At 41.7% G+C, this 14,931-nt stretch overlaps 1 protein-coding gene and 1 long non-coding RNA gene across 4 annotated transcripts in view; both read right to left on the bottom strand.

The window, feature by feature from the left end:
- The window catches only part of FGF14 (fibroblast growth factor 14), a 619,177-nt gene that overhangs the window by 38,519 nt on the left and 565,727 nt on the right, over positions 1–14,931 (bottom strand). The window lies entirely within an intron of this gene.
- LOC145530560 (uncharacterized) lies at positions 1,893–14,377 on the bottom strand. The gene is made up of 2 exons (XR_014071896.1): positions 13,890–14,377; positions 1,893–2,123 (listed from the first exon to the last, which is right to left on the bottom strand). It is a non-coding gene; the product is annotated as an uncharacterized LOC145530560 (long non-coding RNA).

The raw sequence follows: 14,931 nt of genomic DNA on the forward strand, positions 1-14,931 counted from the left end.
CAGAACATTTTCACGTAGAACATTCAAAATCTCTTCAACCTGAGCTTTATGAAACTAGGGATTCTACATATTTGATTTTAACTTCTGTTTTCAAGACATTTTAATAGTTTTCAAACTAACAATATACATAATTTAAAGGAAACCAGCTTAAAAAACAAAACACACTCTTACATACAAGGTAAATACTTGTACCACTTTGACTTTACACCTACATTGATTAAAAATTAATGCTATTGTACAGATAGAATTTAATGCTTACCTTTGAGACATTTCAATAAAATGTAGTAAGTAAGAAATAATACATTTGAATGCAGTTGCATCGACAGTCCCAAGGAAGGACAGACATTACTGGAAGAGAGCAGGGATTACTGGATTGACAAGGACCCTGGGGAAGCTCTCTAGACCAGAAACAGCCTGGATACATCATGAGAAGCCTTCAAGGAACTAAGTCACTGAAGAGTGGAAGAATTTTTTTAGCTGCACAATCTAGCAGCCAATTCATTGTTATTGGTTAATTAGTCCCCCATGGTTTGATATAATTAACACAGAGTAATCTTTTGGAGGATAAAGAAAATGTGTCTCATATTGCTTGACATAGTTGCACATTTGGAATTGTTGTTGTTTAGCTGCTAAGTTGGGCCTGGCTCTTTAGTGACTCCATGGACTGTAGCCCATCAAGCTCCTTCTGTCCGTGGGATTTCCCAGGCAAGAATACTGGAGTGGGTAGCCATTTCCTTCTCCAGGAAATCTTCCTGACCCAGGGATCGATCCCGGGTCTCCTGCATTGGCAAGTGGATTCTTTGCTGCTGAGCCACCATGGAAATTCTGAATGGTCTGTCTTTAAACCATGGTACCAGGACAGAACTTTCTACTTTGCAGAGACTACTCATTATATTTTGGGGTGGGTGCCCTCTTCATTTTTCTCTCCTCTCAGGATAGAGAGGTTTTGGCTGCTGTAATTACTTCCCATTTATCCCTGGCTGAAAGTTGTGAAACTTTCTATTAATTAACTTTTAAATCTCTCTAATTAGCAAGTTTAAGATAATGACAGGACTAAATTGTCACACATATTGCAACCCAAATAGGGCTGATGTAAAACAGGTATACTACGTGACTTAATGAAGCAATATTAAGGCAAAAGAATCCACAAATTACTCAAGTTCAGAGACACAAATTCATTGCAGCATTAAAGTTAGAAAATAGGAATTTCCTTTTATTAGACAGATTTTGGAAAGAAGCCTGTGAGGGGTATTTCTTGTAGAATCGAGGATAATTTTCCTACATAGAGGAGAAAAAAGAGGCTCACTGAAGACCTCAAATTATAGACTATTTTTGTGGTAGTGGTGCTTTAGTCACTAAGTCATGTCCAACTCTTGTGACTCCACGGACTGTAGCCCGACAGACTCCTCTGTCCATGGGATTCTCCAGGCAAGAATACTGGAGTGGGTTGCCATTTGCTTCTCCAGGGGATCTTTCCAACCCAGGGATGGAACCGGGTCTCCTGCATTGCAGGTGGATTCTTTACTGACCGAGCAACGAGGGAAGGGCACAGACTATCCTTAAATAATTTTAAGGATAATTAAAATATCCTTAAATAAAATAATTAAGGATAATTAAATAATTAGTTTTTATAATGTCTATTCATTGTAGACACCAAAAGAGACTATTAGGGGCTTCATGAAGCCATTGTCTTAGATTAAGGCAAGGTTTGACAAGTATTACACTTTGGTCATTTCTGTATGGCTTTTGGGCCAGTATTTACTGGTTTACTTCCTTCCATTAGTGAAGAGGGGGGTGATACCCTTCAGTTTATATCACTGTATGTTCTGCATTTCCCTTTTTGCATACCAGAAGACAAGGATTTAAAACTCAGCATAATGCTTTCAAACATATTGGATCATAAAACGTTTAATCCAGGGAAATCCTTTCCATATTCTCTGGCCCAGTTTCTTCATTTCACAGATGAGTAATCAGATGTTCTCAGAGAGGATGCTATTTGCCCAAGGTCACTTGGCTGATAGGAAATCTAATTTGCAACTAATGACAAATGTACGCTCTTCCACACAAGCACTTCTGGACACTTTTTTTTGCCAGTGATATAGGTAAACACAATTTCATAAAACCTGCAGATGAACAGAAACATAGAGGAAGAACTAATATGTTGGAAAAGATCAAATGAAAGCTCAAACGTATGTTGGCAAATTAGAGTGATGAGAAAAAAATGACAAAATTAGATTTAATAGAAAATCAATGTAAAGTTCTCCTTTAAATTGACCATAGCTGTGCAGACCCCACCCAGTTCTACCATTATAGAAAGGACAGCATCAATCTCAAAAAGAGTTCATGCCAAAAAGACTGGTGGTCAGACAGACTAGTTTAATTGAACCTCATTAATACAAACGAATGTCCACTTCAGTGAAGGCAGTAGTCCTAAGGCATTCATTTGGAGGCAGAAGACGTGTGCTAAAGTTCTGACTCTGCCCCAAATGTGACTTTTATCTGAGAGTTATCTGTAGTGATTTTATTAAATGTTTGTCATCCCCACTAGATTATAAGACGTACAGAAGTGGCACTACATTTATTTTATTCCCTCATATATCCCAGGATTTTGTACCATGCTTGGAATAGAGTAGAGATTCAACAAATACTTGTCGAGTCGATTGTTAAGGTATGTGACTTATCCTTTCTGAGTCTTGGTTTCCTCATTTGTGAAATGAAGAACCTACAGTTGTTGCTGTGCATGTAAAATAGGAGAACATGTGGAAGTGCTTTAGAAGCTCCAAAGCGCTATAAATAAATAAGCAGTTACTACTACTATCGATCAGTTCAGTTCAGCTCAGTGGCTTAGATGTGTCTGACTGTTTGTGACCCCACGGACTGCAGCACGCCAGGCTTCCCTGTCCATCACCAACTAACTCCTGAAGCTTACTCAAACTCATGTCCATTGAGTCTGTGATGCCATCCAACCATCTCATCCCCTGTCGTCCCCTTCTCCTCCCACCTCCAATCTTTCCCAGCATCAGGGTCTTTTCCAATGAATCAGTTCTTCATATCAGGTGGCCAAAGTATTGGAGTTGCAGCTTCATGATCAGACCTTCCAATGAATATTCAGGACTGATTTCCTTTAGGATTGACTGCTTTGATACATGCTACCAATGATGCCTAAAGAAACAAACAATTTAGCCTGGAAAAGCCAAGGTTAGTGAAATGGTACTGCTGCCTCCAAATAATTAAATAAATATTAAAAGGGCTTCCTAGGTGGCTCAGTGGTAAAGAATCCACCTGCAACTCAGGAGACACAGGTTCGATCCCTGGTCCAGGAAGATCCCACATGCTGCTGTACAACTAAGCCCATGTGCCACAACTACTGAGCCTGTGCTCTGGAGCCTGTGAGCTGCATCTAGACTGAAGCTTGCATGCCCTGGAACCAAGAGAAGCCACTGCAATGAGAAGCCTGAGCTCTGCAACTAAAGAATAGCCCCTGCTTGCTACAACTAGAGAAAGCCTGTGAGCAACAACAAAAACCCAGCACAGCCATAGATAATGAAAACAAACAAAAATAAAATGGTTAATTTTTTTTAAAAGGGATGGTGTGGCTTAAAGAATAGAGCAACCCGGTGGTAGACTGGGATAGGAGACTTCAAGAGACCTATGTTGAAGCAAGCCCAATTCATCACCTAAGTGCAGTGTTTTGCTTTGCTTTTACACACATTTATTGTGGCCAAAGGGGCTGAAGAAGGTTCTGTTGGTTCTGAAGCCTTGCCCACCCCAGCCTCACTCCTATCTCTGGCCACTCTCTGACACTACCATTGGTGGAAATGTTCAAACAGAGGCTAGTATGGATGATAGAGTGATCCATACACTGGGCAAGAGAGTGGACTTTTGAACTCCAAGATCACATCCAGTTGTTCCTGGATATACTAAAAATTGGAGTATATTTTTAGTTGGAGAAGCTAAAATTTTTGAATTTGGTGATGCATGCATGAGCTTAAAAAGGACTGGAGAAAAGGGCTACAGAATCCTCTTTTTGCTTCCCGGTGACAGAGAAAATAGAATTTAAACAATGATTTATATTGGCTACACGTCCCACCTTCCAAGAAAAAAATCACTATATAAAATTCTATATAGGAGATAAATATAATGTTATATCAATATATAAATATGACAGTTTGTATATATAACATACATACATGCAAACCACACATACGTATAATAGTTATATAGAACCATTATCTAATTCATATATTTCACTTTGGCACTTATGTGAACTTGGTGTTCAAGTGCATTAACCCCCAGAAAACTCTTAGCAATTTGATGAGCCATGAATCCACTTAGAATCTGTCTTCTCCACTAGAAAAAAAAAAAAAAAAAGAGTGTGTTTTCAGAAAAACATTTAGCCCAAAGATGATATAAGGGAAAGCTTTTCCCATTTAAATAGCTGCTATTTTTATAAATGGAACCAAATCAACTTCTCCATAAGGAGAAAACACACTTGTGAGGAGCTGAGAAATTCTGGGAGGCTGGGGGGAGGGGAGGAGGAATGTTGAGTTGCCAAGAAGTTTCTCTTACATTTAAGCAACAAATCTTAGGGGAAAATAAGAGAGATGCACTGAGACTTGTTTCCTTGTCTCTGTGTAGATCAGTATAGCAGGGACTGAAGTCTTAAGGGAGGACAAAGATACTAGGAAAAATGTACAATTTATGCCTAAAGGATTTCATGGAAGTCGTCAGGTAATGTAAAATGAAATTGGAGAGGCATAGAGGCTGTGTTCCCCTTGCTGCCGGTATGTGCTTTCATTTGATATTAATAGTCTCCGAGCTGAGGGGGAAAAGCATCTTCACCTCTTGCAACGACTCGTTGCTACCAACAAATGCACGTGAGCTAGAAAGCTCAGGTCACATACACCAGCCTCTCAATTAGAAACATTGTATTTCTAAGGATAATTATAACATACATGGCATGGCAATATTTTTCCAGGATGCTGGAAAGTTCATGAAAGCATTATATAATTCCCCAAAATGAAAAACCAGCCCAATCAACAGGGACTGCCTCCTGAACTTCTATTTTCTTATTGGCAAGACACATTTGGCACTTCCATCAATATACATGGAAATTACGCCCAGGAATCCAGAAGAGACGTCTCAGACCTCAATGTTTTCCATCACTATCAGTGGGAATATCAGAAGGCAGTTTTCTTTCTGCATCATTTCTCTCTCTGAGTGAAAGCTAGATATTTAACTGTATTTGTTGGTTAATCAGTCAGAACCTGAAGATATTACAATTTAGGATTGTGCTCAAAAAACATAGTTGTTCTGTGAAACACCAAAATGAAAATTGCTTGGTGTTATTCCAGCCGTCTTAGCTCGAAGCCATAATTATTAGGATGCTTTCTCAAGGGCAGAATTCGGGGAGCCCACAGGTCATCATCAGAGTTGATTTTCTCCTGAAGCTTGCTATTCAGGGACTTCATTTTCAGTTCAGAGATATTACAGTAAATCCCCTCCCAATTTCTACAGATCAGTGTCTGATGTCAGCTGGCAAAAGGGCAGCTTTCAAGCTAACCTCTTCCGCATGTGCAGAAGGCCACAGCTGCAGTTATAGACGCTGAAAGGTGAGACGAGCTGAAAGCCCTGAACAAACTCTGCGCTTCTTCAAAGCACATCCTTGTGTCGAGGTCTGGTCAATGCAACATGTCTTAAAGCTACGTGTCTGGGTCCCCTCCTGGTAGCTCCTGCACTCTACCAGCCTCACGACCTGCAATACTTCTCCCACTGAAGTACCTGGAATTAGATGCCAAAGAACAAGTCTAGTGACTAAATAGCAGGCTCCAACTTCTTCCCCAGTCAACTCAATGGCCAGGTCATTGCAAATATCTCTGATTGTTCTCATGAGTCCAAATGCTGTCAGAGGAAGTGTGAGAGAATGGACATGACCTTTCCTATCTACAGACTGTCATAGAGAGTCAGCCACGCTTGGAGGAAAAAAGTGATAAAAAGAAAAAATATGTTGGTTCAGAGACATCACTTTGCCTACAAAGATCTGTATGGTCAAAGCTATGATCTTTCTAGTAGTAATGCATGGATGTGAGAATTGGACAATAAAAAAGGCTGAGCACTGAAAAACTGATGCCTTTGAACTGTGGTGCTGGAGAAGACTCTTGAGAGTCCCTTGGAGTGCAAGGAGATCAAATCAGTCAATCCTTTAGGAAATCAACCCTGAGTATTCATTGGAAGGACTGATGTTAAAGCTGAAGCTCCAACGCTTTGGCCACCTGATGAGAAGAGCTGACTCACTGGAAAAGACCCTGATGCTGAGAAAGACTGAGGGCAAGAGGAGAAGGGGGCAAGAGAGAATGAGATGGTTGGATGGTATCATGGACTCAGTGGACATGAGTTTGAACAAACTTCAGGAGATGGTGAAGGACGAGAAAGCTTGGGGTGCTGCAGTCCATGGAGTTGCAAAGAGTTGGACATGACTGAGTGACTGAACAACAACAAATGTGTTGGTCCACGAGTCACCAAACTTCCACAATTACTTTAAATCAACAAGCTAGAGAGATGACTCCATGGTCTACAGCAGAACAAAGCAAACAGCTTTCTCTCTGAAAAGAGAGCGCTGACCGCAAACCCCAACCATCTCACACTTAGAAACCCAGCACTGCTCTTTTTTTGTCTCATGGTCTTTATCTTATCTCTTCATCTAACTTGTAGCTTCCCAGAGCAGAGTGTCACTGTTGGCAGTACCTCTTCCACTGAGATTTCTCTAGATGAGAGTCCTTGGAAACCTGCTTTGTTACAAAAAGGATTTGTTCCGCCCTAGTGAATGAAGGAGGGAATAGTCATTAAGCGGGGTCATTTGCTCCATTGCCAGTCTTGGTTAGACAGTCATCGTAATATCATAATTGGCAAGATTCAGAAATTGATGTGAGACCTAGCGTAACCATGTTACACTCCGGGGCTGTCACCAAGGAGCCAGGCTGACATCTGAATTTAGCTGACACCATTCGCTTGCTTTGAGGCTGCTTTTCCATTGTGTCTCTAACTGCAAAGGAGAATGACTCCCTGAGGGAAACCTTTGGGATATTGCAAGTGCGTAAACATCTGGGATTCAAATCCCTTTCAATTACATTCATGATCTACTATGGGCAGGAGGAAGTTTTGAGTCTAAAATAACATTAATTTAGTCTCAAGGTTAGAGAGAGAGGTTTCAGACTTCCTCTCAACCCCAGATGCTCTTTAGAACCCCAGAGGGGGAAAATCTATATGCATTCTGTAATGAAACTGTGATTAGACATGTGAAGGGAACCGTATCCTTGAGCTGCTTGGTGAGAGGAGCTGATAAATCAAACGGCTATGATGCTTGCTTCCATAAATCAGGAAAGAAAAGTTCAAGCAGTCAAATGATTGACTTCAGAAGTGGCTGTAAGGTGTTAATCTACCCAAGAGTAACTGTCTGCCCACACTAACTGAGCCATCAGATAGAGTTAAATTGGGTTGGTCCTTCACAATCTCAATTGTGTTTTTTCAACTTAAAACTCTCCATTGCTATTAGCTAAGCCAACCTTTCCTCTACTTCTTACCAGTACTACCCACATCATATGAATATTACAGCCCCATTTCAGCATGGTTCTCCTTGCGTAAACAATTCACCAACCAGAAAGCCTAAGCCATCTGCAACTGGCCTAAGCTAGCAGCCAATGCTCTTTCACACCATTCCTACAGGTAGCCTCTTCCAACAGGCAGGCTGACCTCCTTGCTGATCACTGACCTTAACTGATAACACACTCAATGACTTGTCTTGGCATCTACTTAGGCTCTGCTCTAGAGCTTCTTTGTGGCTCAGCTGGCAAAAAATTCACCTGCAATGCTGGAGACCTGGGTTCAGTCCCTGAGTTGTGAAGATCTCCTGGGGAAGGGAAAGATCCACCACTCCAGTAGTCTGGCCTGGAGAATTCCATGGACCATATAGTCCATGGGGTCACAAACAGTCGTACACGACTGAGCGACTTTCACTTTCATTTTCACTATTCATCTCATTATCTTTATGTATTATTAAAGAATGCTTTGAAAGGGCCAGAGACAGCTGCTGCTGCTGCCGCTAAGTCGCTTCAGTCACGTCCGACTCTGTGTGACCCCATAGACGGCAGCCCACCAGGCTCCGCCGTCCCTGGGATTCTCCAGGCAAGAATACTGGAGTGGGCTGCCATTTCCTTCTCCAGTGCATGAAAGGGAAAAGTAAAAGTGAAGTTGCTCAGTCATGTCTGACTCTTAGTGACCCCATGGACTGTAGCCTACCAGGCTCCTCCGTCCATGGGATTTACCAGGCAAGAGTACTGGAGTGGGGTGCCATTGCCTTCTCCGATCCAGAGACAGCAGTTGGGGCCTAAAGTCAGGCGGACAACCATGTCATTTGTACATACTAATAATAATAAAAGTTTTTTCCTAACTTAGAAATCAGGACAAGGCTTCACCATAGTCAAAGAAAGAATAGCAGACCCAATACTCAAAGACTTAGAGAGCTTCAACTGTGTTAATCTTTTTTCAGGGACTAACAAAACTTTCAAAGAAATAACAATTCAGGGGGAAATGTGCCTCAGCCATATTTTCAGATAAAAAAAATGGGCTTAAATTGATAATTCCATTTGAAATATGTCTCAAGTGTATTTCATAAATGTAAAAAATGCTGAACCTAAAAAGCATATAAATTTAGGAATTTGCAAGCTTCTAAAAAGAAGTTATAAATATTTCAGGTTTGAACTGTTGACCTGAATATTCCACAAAAAAAATACTTGTAATCATTGTTGTTGTTTAGTCATTAAGTTGTGTCTGACTCTTTGTGACCCCTGACCGTAGCCCGCCAGGTGCCGCTGTCCATAGGATTTCGCAGGCAAGAATACTGGAGTGGGTTGCCATTTCCTTCTCCAGGGGATCTTCCCCACCAAGGGATCAAACTCATATCTCCTGCTTGGCGGGCAGATTCTTTACCACTGAGCCACCAGGGAAGCCCTCATAATCATTATTGTTGTCTTAATGTGTTCACTTTATGTCAAATGGTAATTTGGCTTATTTAAGGTGCTCCAATGGTAATCCTCAAAGGTGATGCTGTGAAAGTGCTGCACTCGATATGCCAGAAAATTTGGAAAACTCAGCAGTGGCCACAGGACTGGAAAAGGTCAGTTTTCGTTCCAATCCCAAAGAAAGGCAGTGCCAAAGAATGCTCAAACTACCGCACAATTGCACTCATCTCACATGCTAGTAAAGTAATGCTCAAAATTCTCCAAGCCAGGCTTCAGCAATACGTGAACTGTGAACTTCCAGATGTTCAAGCTGGTTTTAGAAAAGGCAGAGGAACCAGAGATCAAATTGCCAATATCCGCTGGATCATCAAAAAAGCAAGAGAGTTCCAGAAAACCATCTATTTCTGCTTTATTGACTATGCCAAAGCCTTTGACTGTGTGGATCACAATAAACTGTGGAAAATTCTGAAAGAGATGGGAATACCAGACCATCTGACCTGTCTCTTGAGAAACCTGTATGCAGGTCAGGAAGCAACAGTTCAAACTGGACATGGAACAACAGACTGGTTCCAAATAGGAAAAGGAGTATGTCAAGGCTGTATATTGTCACCCTGCTTATTTAACTTATATGCAGAGTACATCATGAGAAATGCTGGGCTGGAAGAAACACAAGCTGGAATCAAGATTGCCGGGAGAAATATCAATAACCTCAGATATGCGGATGACACCACCCTTATGGCAGAAAGTGAAGAAGAACTAAAGAGCCTCTTGATGAAGGTGAAAGAGGAGAGTGAAAAAGTTGGCTTAAAGCTTATCGTTCAGAAAACTAAGATCATGGCATCTGGTCTCATCACTTCATGGGAAATAGATGGGGAAACAGTGGAAACAGTGTCAGACTTTATTTTTTTGGGCTCCAGAATCACTGTTGATGGTGACTGCAGCCATGAAATTAAAAGATGCTTACTCCTTGGAAGGAAGGTTATGGCCAACCTAGATAGCATATTTAAAAGCAGAGACATTACTTTGCCAACAAAAGTCCGTCTAGTCAAGGCTATGGTTTTTCCAGTGGTCATGTATGGATGTGAGAATTGGATGGTGAAGAAAGCTGAGCGCCGCAGAATTGATGCTTTTGAACTGTGGTGTTGGAGAAGACTCTTGAGAGTCCCTTGGACTACAAGGAGATCCAATCAATCCATCCTAAAAGAGATCAATCCTGGATGTTCATTGGAGGGTCTGATGTTGAGGCTGAAACTCCAATACTTTGGCCACCTCATGCGAAGGGTTGACTCATTGGAAAAGACCCTAATGCTGGGTAGGATTGGGGGCAGGAGGAGAAGGGGACTACAGAGGATGAGATGGTTGGATGGCATCACCGACTCGATGGACATGGGTTTGGGTAGACTCCGGGAATTGGTGATGGACAGAGAGGCCTGGCGTGCTGCAGTTCATGGGGTCACAAAGAGTCGGACACGGCTGAGCGACTGAACTGAACTCAACTGAACGGTAATTTGATTTGACTATTTTATTTACACAAAGGAAAACTGGCATCATCTTTTCTGTCAAACGATTATGTTCTGGAGGAGGAATAAGATAAATCATATGGGCTATGTATTTTGCTAATAAAATATTTTGCAGCGCATAAAGTAGTATCTTTTTGTTTCCAGTAAGTGTATGCCCTGAACGACTTCCCAGTCTGCTGTCTTATGGTAAAATATTAAGGACACAGACTTCGGAAGCCAACGGACTTGAGTTTAAGTGTTCGCACAACTTCTTACTAACTGAGTGGCGCTGGGCTATGCCTTTACTACCCTGGAGCACTGGCTTTGGTGTCTGGAATGAACGGAGTGGCAGTGGTTCAAAACGTCCTACGCAAAGTTAAGATGAAGCTGAAATAACTCATTACTAATAAGTCGTCCCAGTCATTTGATGAGAGAATTATCATCACTAAGACCCGAGCTACGAAATACTACAAACTGTGTGTCATTATAAAACCGCCCTGGGTTTTTTGTTACCCCCCATCTTTTGGAAGCAGTTGTCAAAAATTGCCAGAAATATTGCTGCTGACTTTATGGTTTTCCAGCAGCCACTTGTGAGGCAGCATATGTTCTAATTTTTTTTTCCTAAGAAATCCCTGCAACATTTCTGAAAAAAGCATTCATTATGCACATGCCAATATACATATAAAGTCTTTGCTACTTTTGTACTTAAACATGAAGTCAAAGTCTCCATTGTTAACTTGTAACAACTGGTGTCTTTGTCTAAATAGTGAAACCTTGTATAATGAGAGATACTGAGACTTCCTTTCCTTTGTGTGAAGTAGGGTAGGGGAAAAGAGTGGTGCCCTGGAAATTGGTTTCATCATTTCTTTTCTTTTCTTAATGCATATCTTCCTAAACCCTGTAAAACTTTGCATCCCCCCCCCCCGCCCCACCTCCCTTCGGACTTGGAAGGATCTTTGCTGCAATTCATCATGAACAGAACTCAAAAGTACAGCACTGATACTCAGGCCATGGGCTGGGGGAGAATATTAAGAGAAGCACAAGGTTTAACAAGCATTTTTCTAATTGAATTGAGGAACTTGAATTTTCCTCCAAAGCAGATGATGTTACCACCTTGCTCTAAAATCACCAATGGCATCTCATTCCTCATAGGAAAAAAAAAGCAAATCCCTCATTCTAGTTCAGAGGACCTAGACAATCATATCTTTGCCTGCAGTCCTGACCTCTGACCCTTACCCATGCCACACCAGGCACACCAGCTGTCTTCTCCCTGTTCCTCATGCTGTCCACTCTGGGTCACCGTATGGACCTTGACCTTACTCTCCATCTCTCCCCGCAACCTCCCCGTGAGGATGCTCGCTCCCCCTCGTGCTGTCTCTCTCTCCTCCTCCCTCTCATTTCACTTAAGCCTTGTGTCCCTCGAGTGTCGCATGGAAAATGGAGCTACTCCCACATAAAGCTTGTCATTCTCTTCTGCTGCTTTATTTTACTTTCAAAGAGTTTTTCACTGCCTGAAATTACATGCATTTTCAGTTTGTCAGTTGATTTCTCTTTCTTTCACTGGTCTATGAACCCCAAGAAGACAAAACTTGGTCACAGTCTTTGATGTACCCTCTTGCCTGGAAAATCCCATGGACGGAGGAGCCTGGTAGGCTGCAGTCCAAGGGGTCGCTAAGAGTCGGACACGACTGAGCGACTTCGCTTTCACTTTTCCCTTTCATGCATTGGAGAAGGAAATGGCAACCCACTCCAGTATTCTTGCCTGGAGAATCCCAGGGACGGCGGAGCCTGGTGGGCTGCCATCTATGGGGTCGCACAGAGTCGTACACGACTGAAGCGACTTAGCAGCAGCAGCAGCAGCAGCAGCATATCGTAATCATGATAGAAACTTCACGTTTAAATGAATGAATGAGTGTCATGCATGAACACTGAATAGGGCCCTTTAAAAAAATGTAAATTCTTTATTGAATTTTTTATAACACTTCTTTCATTTTATGCTTTGTTTTTGGGGGCTGTGAGGCATGTGGGATCTTCACTCCCTGACCAGGAATCAAACTCACAACCCGTGCTTTGGAAGGTGAAGTCTTAGCCACTAGACTGCCAGGGAAGTCCCTATAGTGGATTTTTAAGGTTGCATTACATTTCTACGGAAATAGTGAAGAGTTGGGAACTAATAATTAGTTGCCTGTCATAGCCTCTTTATCAGCACATTTACTTATCTGTCTATCTAATAACATTGTAGAGTATCTGTCACCTTCAATTATAGCTGAAGCCTCAGATTTTAGAATTTAAGGTATTTGCCCAAGGGCGTATACTCAGCAAGCAACTGTCAGACCTTGAGACCTGGTTTTTAGCTTCCAAATTTGTTAATTTCATCATGACACAGACATGAAATAAATCTTACAGAACTTTTAAGAACTTAAAAGACTTTGTCAGTTCCTAGGTAAGCGTTTATTATTATAAGGGAACTCTGATTCAGAAGCTGGGATGAGAGAAATAATTAAATAAATGTTTATATAAGCAGGGAATCAAACCACCATGTGAATTAATAAACCCTAATTATTTCTCATTCTTCTCTGGCTCTCCGTCTTTCCAATTTCCCTTGATTATGGGTGTCTTTTTAAAATTCAGTATGTGTTCTTTTCAATCCATAGTTTGTCCTTCAGAAAACTTATTCTTTTTTAAGGCTTTGCAACTTAAGTTCACATTTCTAAGACTGACCTTGTGCTTGAACTCCAATCCTATCTCCTAATACCTAGTGAATGTTATCATATTGTAATCTAGGCACCATGTCCCCAAGCAAAGTCAATATTCCTCCAGGACCAACTGGCTCTTTGTCCTGAATCTTCTCTACCACTGACATCATAGTCCAGGCATGAAGGAGTCACCATATTTAACTACTTAACCAAAAAGGAGTTATATTTCATCAGTTCTTATTTAAATCATGTATACAACCTGTGTTTATCTCATTTTCATCATTTTCACTGGCAGTACCATACTTCACATCTATGTGAAACCACCTCAGTTATTAGATAGTCTCTTGATTGATCTATTTTCCATGTTCTCCCTATTAGAATTCATCCTATACATCACTACACATTAGTATCGCTTACAGTTATCTCAAAAATTTACTGCCTACAGTTTAGAGTTTGCACAGTGTCACTGGGAAGGAGCCATCTCTAATGTGGTCCCATTATTTCTTGTCATGCTACTCCTACTACTCCTTAATATCCTCCTGTCCATGGAACTCTGCTAAATATATACCCGACTCAACTCTGTCCTTAGGACTCTTCCCACAGCCTCCCATTTCTTGGAATGCAGCCCCTTCTTCTCTCTTTTATTCAAATCCCCGGAGGCTCAGCTAATGACTCACCCTCAGGAAGCCTTTCTTGACTGAGTCGCCACATGTCTCAAGTCCAGGAGACACCATGGACAGGCTTGTGTTCTGGGGAGCGTGTTTTCTTTTCACTCTTGGACACCAGTCTTTCTTCCTTTTTAAATCTTATGCGATGCTTAATAGATGCCCTTCTGAGGACGCTTTAATCATTCTAATGCTTGAATTGTTCCACGTCCTGAATAGAATCTTCCTGTTCCCCATCTATTTGCTCACTCCTATCTCACCCTTCCTTGGTCCTGCTTGTCAATTTCCCTCTTGGGTCAATTTCCCTTTCAGCTTTGGGAGTCAGCGTGTGTTTACTAAACACTTGCTGTTCATTTTGGATTGTTTGAGGCAATGAATATGGAGTGGTGAGCAAATCAGACTGAGGTACGCATCCATCACACTGTGGCCCATTAGTGCATGCAACCCACAGGGCCAAGTGCTCTGGGGGCAGCTTCCGGATGCTGGTAGGGCTGAGCAGTGGGCTGGTGGGGTTGTGAAAGGTTTAGGGTGGGCCCCAGCCATCTATGTCATAAACAGCCCTCACGGTTACCTCTAGCTTTATGTGTAAAGAGGGAAGTGTGGATACCACTTCTGCCGAAACATGCCCACTTCCTCCCACTGTCTCAGCATGCCTCTCTCTTTGAATGAGATGAGAAATGGAATCACTACTCCTTCACGTGAAACCACACCTCTCCCCCGTAGACACACGCAATGTGCACACAGATATGTCATTGACATGTCTGGAGTTTTCATCGTTTTTGAATTACATATTAGATGTGAAAACTACTCAAAGGCAGCGAGCATAGCTCCTCTCTGCTTGGACGTCACATTCATGATAAGGGGTCAGCAATTTTAGTGGATGACAACAGCCTCCACTCATATACTCACAGTCTCAAAGGTCAGCTTCACTCACAAGCTAAAAGGAAGGGGGGGGAATACAAGGCAAATGTAAAGCAAAATGATACTATTTTTGAGTGCTGGGCAATTTGACCTATGGGTTTTTGCAAATTTAAATGCCATTTTAAGCCATGCT

Source organism: Giraffa tippelskirchi, chromosome 12, assembly GCF_054371585.1.
Source record: "Giraffa tippelskirchi isolate mGirTip1 chromosome 12, T2T-mGirTip1v1.2.pri, whole genome shotgun sequence".
Lineage (NCBI taxonomy): Eukaryota > Metazoa > Chordata > Mammalia > Artiodactyla > Giraffidae > Giraffa > Giraffa tippelskirchi.